We start from the raw sequence: 8,633 nt of genomic DNA on the forward strand, positions 1-8,633 counted from the left end.
AATTTTAAAAAAATATAATTTCATAAATTATCTCAAATAAAATAAATAATAATCAAAATAATAGAGATCAAATCTAAAAAATAAAATAATTAAAAGATGAAGAAATGAAAATAATAATAATTACTATTTCATAAATTATTTCAAATAAAATAAGTAACAATTAAAAGAATGAGGACCAAATTTGATACATAAAAAATTTCAATAAAAAATAATAAGAGAAAAGCAAATAATAATTATAAAAATGAGGACCAAAGTTAGTATAAAAATTAAATTATAAGGGATGAAATTGAAAAATAAATATTCATAACAAAATATATATAGCAATAAAAAATTTGAGGACCAAATTTGATATAATCTACAAATAATATGATATTTCTAAATTTTTTACAATTTTTAGAAAGTGTTTTCCATCCAAAATAATAGAAAAACACTTTCATAAAAATCAAGTCAAATTTTTCTTTGACTAGAAAGTGTTTTCCTTTGATCAATTTTAATGGCAATTAAACACAAGAAAGATTGGAAAGTAGTTTTCTAGAAACCACTTTTCAGAAAACAAACACATCCTTAATTTTTATTATATGCATACGTTGATGTTAAGACTAATTTTCATCTCAGTTTTTATGTTTGTGTATTTTAATCATCCACTTTATTTATTTTCATAGATAAAATATAAAATCCATGCAAATATGTCTTTCATCAATTATTTTCTGATTATAAAAAACGAGTTACATGTTCTTATTATTTTTTATGGTACACAAATTCTCAAAGAAAATTCTTCACTTGGGCAGGCCCAAACCACGTGGTCCTCGTCCAAACAAGGGCACGTCCTTTTTTTTCTTTCGTTTTTTTGACCTGAAAACATGTATTTGGATCTCCGCCTGGTAGGCTGGTACTAGAAGAATTTTCAATAATTAACACACGCCTCACTATGTTTTGGAGTGCTAATAGCGTGTTTGGCAGTGTGGTTACGGGTGCTTTTTAAATAACTTTTCGTGCCAAAATACATGCCAACGATGTTTTTTCATTTTTTAAAAATCATTTTTGACATTAGCACATCAAAACGATCCAAAACGTACAAACCATATTAAATTTTAGCAAAAAAAAAAACAAAAAATTTTCAAATTTTTTGAGAACGCGGTCGCAGCCGCGTTCCCAAACGGTGCCTAAGAAGTCACAGCACCAATTCACACAAACATTTTTTTATATTTTTATTAACAAACGTGTTTAAACCTTCTCCACACTATTTGGGTGAGGCATAAACGGTGTTAGGTGACACCAAACTTCATTGATTTTTATCTCCAATTCTTTTGATGTAGTTTTTTTTTTTTTCTGAAGATATTTTGCTATAGCCTAAAAATAAGGTAAATCAATATTGCTTGGTCAATCCAAATTTTGATGCTTTGTTATTTTATTTTATTTTATTTCAAATTTCTTGCTTGACTTGTTTTCCTTTTGATATATGAACATATGGCTGGACATAAAAGTCCACAAGGACCGTAAATTTCAATCCTGGGAAATAAGGAATCTTAGAAACATTGATAGACTTCTTTTTTAAAATAAAGCAATGGAATTTTAAGTTTGGAGGTATCCTTGACCTTTTTTCTCACTAAACCCTAGAAAATGACTAGCATCCTTGTATTTCTTTTAATTTATTTAAAGGCTTTTAACTTCTTTTAAGTTTTTTAAAATGACATTTTTTCTTGTTTTGATATTTAGACAAATACATATTGTATCACTTCATTCAACACAAGTTAAACACCAAACTCACGACCAGTTTTATGGGCACGATCATAACATACTAACTCGGTCAATGAACTATCTATTTCTTTCTCTTTCCTCTACCCCCCTAAACAGGCCTTTACTAGATCTGAGTTGAATGTAATGCAAATATAAATTAAAGGGTCGTAAGATAATTAGATGCCGGGTTAAAAGAAAAATACTTGGATATAGATCAGATCGAATATGTGACTCAATTAAAGATTGAGTATAAATGAATGTGTCAAATTAAATGAAGTAGGTAGTAAGAATATGAAGTGTAAAGGGCACATGCAAGGGCGTGATAAGACCCACCTGATGTAAGCGATGTGTGCAGTGTCTTCCAGCCTCCAAAAATAGTTGTCTTTAGTGTTTTTAGAAGCATCTTGATGGGTTCTTCTAGGAAGATCCAAAAAAATAAAAAATAATTTAATATAAAAAAACTTAAAAAAAATTCAATAAAAAAAATAATCAAGTGATTCATGGGAAGGTTGCCAGCGCATCCTGATCTTTAAAAACAAAAAGTTAAGCCCATAGACCTTCCAACTCATGCTTGGGGCTTATATTTTAAAAAAAATGGTGAATGATATGTCCTTCATCTCTTATATATTTTTTAAAAAGCATGTAACATGTTGATTTTTTTAGTCTAATATCTGACCACCATTATATTGGCCGAAAATTGAGGGTTGAGGATTCCTTACTCTTTGCTTGCTTCTGCTCAGAATCCAGAAGTGGTGGTCAATGCTCTGTATTGAGAGGAAGAGATGACCGTTGCACGTTCAAATAGTTTCAACGCAGCGTTTCATTTACTAATGTTTATGTCCAACGCAGCGTTTTATGTTATGTTTGTACTTTGTCTTTCTTTGTTTTAGAGGCAACGCGTGGCTTGGTTAATGGATGTCAGGAATTCCTATTTTGTAGGAAATCCCTTGTACTGCTGCTCTGTAAGCAGCAGAATGCACCGAGAGAAAAACAACTAAGAAATTATAACAAACAATGAATGAATGAATGAAGTATTTCTAATCAACCTTCTGCTCTATCCATCACTAATCCTCTATTCCTTCCATAGTTTTCTCCTACTCCTGATTAATCTGCATAAAGTTTTTTTTCCCTCCTAATTAATCTAATTAATTCACAATAACAAAAAAAATATTTTAAAAAACAACTACAGTCTCCTCTCTCAAACAGCCGGTGGTTCCCTTTTTTATATCTTTCGTTATTCATTAATAGCAGGCTTCCTGGTATACTGGATTTGGGCTTAGGGCCCAGAGGCTATACACATCATAGCAGTAAGTGCTTGAAGAGAAACGACTGGTTTTCTAAAGCCCACTTGAACTTTCAAGTGTTATCTGAATCATTCAAGCATGTGCTAGTTTGGAAATACCAATCAACTGTTGGATACTGACAGCTTAGTACATTTGCAAAGGGGATACAGCATCAAGTGGACAAAAGAACTCGATGCTGAGAAATCTCAGGGCTCGAGAATTGCTGAGGATGACAAAATGCCCACATAGACAAGATTGCAGCTTCTGAATCACGCAGATAGAGCAGGTTTATAATGTTTACGACGGCAATCAGTGGTATGGTGATTCCAGCCACATACCTGGCAGGACCCCTTCTTCTTAATTGTTAAGCCTACCCATTTCGAAGAGGATTTAACCTCCCTCCTGACATGAAATTTCCTCCGGAGGATTTTCCGTATGATCTGAGGGGAAGCTGAAGAAAAAAGACCACCAGTTTGCTAAAGTGGGTACTAGATGGTTTATACGCCCACATTGGCTGTAGGAGATTTGCTCCTGACATGATTCAGAAACACCTCATTCGCCAGAAGCTGACCATGTAGATCATATAAATTTGCTTGCTATCATCGAACAAATAAGGCTGCACCTGCAATGATGCTATGATAATATGATTCAAGACTTTTATAAATAATAGCATTGAATCCAGAGGGTTAAAGAGGATTTCCAGGGGCAGAAAGTTCATCAGCCAAGCATTTGACTAGCTGGAGAAACTGAGAAAGAGATTTGTCGTCAGTGGTTAACTCCTGAAGCCGGACATGAAGCTGCAACTGCCTATATTCTGATGCAAGATCAAAAGCTTTCTCGAAAGTACTACGTACCTCAAAAGTTATCGAGTCCAAGTGTAAAGCCAAGTTGCACATGGAGGATTTGGTTCAGGAATGGATGTAGAGTGATTCGGAATTTCTGGCGGGGGAGGTGGAATGCTGCCATCAATAAAACCAGTTAGGTTAAGGAAGCTCGATAGCAAGAGGAATATCGGGCAAGAAGAAAAGCGGTAGCAAAGGAGTTGCTTTGGGATGGTTTATGGAAGCGATAGCAAGAAACAGGGTCTTCAGACTTGGTTGAATTTAAATTGTATTCATAAAACTTAAAATCGTATAGTGGATGGTTTATTCTTAATTTTAAATAATTTATTTATTTTATACGGGATTGGTGGTTGTAACATCGATCTATATAAGTTTTTATTTGAATTAACAATTCAAATCAAATCCAATATAGTTTTGATGGACATTTCAATTTCAATTTTTGCCTTGAATAAGAGAAGGAGATACAGGAGATGAACGAAATAGCCCTTTCAGTTTGTTTTTGGGGCTGGTAGCAATTTTTTAAAATTTTAATTTTTTTAGTTTAAATTAATTTTTTAATATTTTTAAATTGTTTTGATATGTTAGTATAAAAAATTAATTTTAAAAAATAAAAATTAATATATTTTTAAATAAAAAATACCTTCAAAAATAATTATTAAAAATTTATAAGGATTAGCCGGTGATTGAACATGGTGGCCGGCTGGATGGAAAATTGGAGATGAGTCGAACAGAAGAATGTATAATCTTTTTACTTTAGGAGTCTTTTCAATTTCATTTCGATATTGGTGGATAATGACTAGACATGGCCGACCGAATGGATTGCAGATGAATAGTAAGCATTATAATGTTAGTGTGCAGTGGCTTTTTAAAGTTTTTTTTTAAATATATTCAAATAATATTTTTTTATTTTAAAAAAATTATTTTAATATCAATAAAACAATCTAAAAAAATTAATTTAAAGCAATAAAAAAAAACAAAAAAAAATTAAAATATTTTTAAAACACAAAAACAAATGGGCTTAAACTAAAATACTAATTTATGTTATACTGGAGATGATTTTTTTAATGGAAAAAAATTTCCTAGGTGACCAAGAAAGATCCAAAAACAAGGATTCAAAAAAACATAAAATTGACACACTTGTTGAATTAATTCTAATCAACTTTGGTTAATTTATTAAACTCATAACATGTATCCTGAGATCATAATAACTTTATAAAAAATAAATCATAACCATTTAATCTTTCGAAAACCAAAACAAAACATACAATGAAGACTAATTAAAAAAAAATATTGAGGCTACATTATATTGAAACGAACCTCATTTCTTAGTTTAATTCGTCAAACTCGTGACCTAGATTAGAGATCCATTTAGTTAAATTATTTTATTTTTTAAAATTATTTTTTATCTAAATATGTGATAGCAGAAATAGAGATTTTTTAAATATATATATATATATATATATATATATATATGAAATTGAAAGAAAAAAATTAAATATAAAAAAGACTAAAATATATTGGATTAACTCTGGTTTCGTGGCTTAATATGTCTAATTCACAATTTGAATCATGGACTTCATTGGGTTTAATAAAAAAAAATTAAAAATAGCTAATTATATGATAACAAAAATCAAGATGGATTTTTTTTTAAAAAAAGCTAAAGAATGTAATTGAAAGAAGAAGAAGAAAAGGACAAATAACAACAACAACAACAATAATAATAGGAGGTCAGGCACGCAAGTCTGGCCTGGGCGGCCAAGGATGCTTAAGCCTTAAAAACAAAACCTCAAGTCCATGCCCGTGCGTTTAGACCCCCCCTTTTTTTTCCTGTAAAGGGTAAATGACTTGTCGTCCTTTTAAAAAAAAAAATAGACGTTTCATTTGTTGTTGCCTCGATTTCAGCTACAATTAGTGGATGAAAAATCATGGGTTGATTTTTTTGGGTCAATAATCTAATTTTTTTAATCTAAAATCACATGAATAACACCCTTATAACATTAAAAAATAATCAATTTATCAAACTAAAAAACTCAAGAAAACAACTTAAGAACACAAAATCAAACCGGATAAGAATTTCCTTTCTTGGCTTCTATTTGTATTTAAGGTAATATTGAAGTTTTTTAAAACCACCATCAAATTTCTCTTGACGAAAGGAATGAATTGATACCAAAATCAATATCTTTTATGCCTGGAATCAATGACAACCAGTGACATTTTCTTTTATTGTCATAATTCAATGACTTTCTTTCTCTCCAATAAAAATATCTAAAGATATATTTGGCATAGCGATTGAATTGTTGTTTTGTTAATTTTTAAATATTTTTAAAAAATATTTTTTTATATTTTTGAATCATGTTGGAATGTTAGTGATAAAAATAAATTTAAAAATCTATATTATTTAAATATATTTTAAATGAAAAGTACTATAAAAAATAATTTATATCATTATCTCTAACACTCTCTAAATCATGTTAGCATGCATTTAAGATTGTGGTACAAAGTTATTTTTAAAATTGTTTTTTATTTTAAATATATTAATTTTTTTATTCTTAAATTCTTAAAACTAACACATTAAAATTATTAATTTTTTTTTAAAAATTAATTTAATATTTTTTCAAAACTAAAAATACTTTTAAAAACTCCTATAATGAATAAAAGATGTATAGCCTTTCAAATCCTTTTTTTTTTCGAGGTTCGTTTCACGGCACACGCTGTACACGTGTAAGCCCCACTAATTCATTTATTGACCTTTCACGCGCCGTCAACTTTTCCTTTTCGTAATTATTACCTGTCACTGCCAATATAATTATGTGTACGAGATTTGTATTCATTCCTTTTAAGATCTCACTTTAGTAACTGCTTCTTGCCACAAATTGGAAGCACCATCGCTGACTTGCAGAATGCAGTTGTTTTCTTAGTATTTTTATTTTAAATATTTTAAAATAATATATATTTTAAATATTTTAAAATTTATTTTAATTTAAACGTATAAAACCAATCCAAACATATTAAAATAAATTTTAATTTTAGACAAACGGAATAATGGTCAAAATGCAAATCACCCTCTCATTAATATAATTTGATAAAGTTTCTTTTAGTCTCATTTCTCATTAATAGTACATAAATTATTTGATTATTTATATTTTAAAATAATATATTTTTTAATTTTTTAAAAATTTATTTTAATATAAACACATAAAACCAATCCAAGAACATTAAAAAAAAAATAATTTTGGATAAATAAGATTGTGGTCAAAATATCAACCACCCTCTCATTAATATAGTTTGAGAAAAAAAATTTCGATCTCACTTCTTATTATTATTACATAAATTATTTACTTATTTGTAGCCGATAGGTCATATAAAAATATAAAATATTAAGTTTGTTTATATTTAGAAAAAACACCAAAACTAGGGGTGAGCAAAAAAACCGATAAACTGATTAAACCGAGAAAACCGGAAAAAAAATAACCAAAAAAACCGAACCGAAAAAAAAAACCGAATTAACCGATTAAAAAATCACAAAAAAATTCCGGTTCGGTTCGGTTTCTGAAGTCTGAAACCGATTGAACCGAACCGAACCGGTTCAACCAGTTAGCACTTAAAAAAAAAAGCAAGTATAAATACAATCTTTTCTAACCCTAGAATAAGGCATTAAGCCATCAGCTGCCGCCCCCCTGCATCTCTCTCATTTCACTCTCACTTTACTCTCCCCCCTTCCCTCCCTTCTCTGCATCTCTCTCATTTCACTCTTTGGCTGGTGGGCCGCCCCCTCCCCTCCCTTCTCTGCATCTCTTTCCCTTCACTCTCTGGCTGGTGAAAAATCAAAGCAAAACAAATTGGTCATCGTTGGCTCTACTAAGACAAAGAGTGATGAAGAAGAGTACTTGGTTGAGTTAACTCATCAAATGACTCACTCCACCCTTGAAGATGATTTCAAGAGAAACGACCTCCCTTGCAGCACCGAAAAAACTAAGGTATTGCTTCCTTTATGTTTCTTTTTAAAGTAGGACAATCTGCTCTAGTTTCTGTGATTATGTTTTTTGGGGCTAATGTTCGGGTCTTGGGTTTTTTGCCTGATTTGCAAGGTTGGGTGCAGTTGTAGACAAGAATCTAGCCGTGGAAGCCCGAATGGGTCTTCACCTCCAGCAACTTGGGATTTGTTGTATGAGATTGCAGGAGAAGTAGAGAGGACCATTGGGTTCTTCCGGTTTGGAAGGGAAAAAAACCGAACCGAACCGAACCGAACCGAAATTAATCGGTTTGAACCGGTTTTCGGTTCGGTTCGGTTCAAAAAATTTAAAAAAAAATAATTCGGTCTGGTTGTTTATTTTGGTTCAAAACCGGACCGAACCGGAAATGCTCAGCCCTAACCAAAACTATATATTTTAAAAAATAATATATTTAAATTAATGAATAAATCTGAATACAAAACCATTAGTAAAATCACTATATATAAATGTATTATATAAACATTTTTCAAGATAACTATTGTCAAAATACTTCACAAAATATATTTTTAAATATTATATTTAGAAATGCTTTTGATAATATCACTAAATTACTGTGGAAATCTAAATACCTATAGTAGAATAAAAATATTTTTTTTATCTACACCTAAGAAATTGGATTGTTTTTCCTTTTTTAATTCATACCTGATAGAGTGTGGTGCACGCGTCTCGGGATAGCGTGGAGAACTAAAGGGGTGAAGAATCCTGAAGTTAGTTGGCAAGAGTGTCGTGGCTAAAACTGTAAAATACAGTGTAGCCAA

Source organism: Populus nigra, chromosome 4 (assembly GCF_951802175.1).
Source record: "Populus nigra chromosome 4, ddPopNigr1.1, whole genome shotgun sequence".
Classification (NCBI taxonomy): Eukaryota; Viridiplantae; Streptophyta; class Magnoliopsida; order Malpighiales; family Salicaceae; genus Populus; species Populus nigra.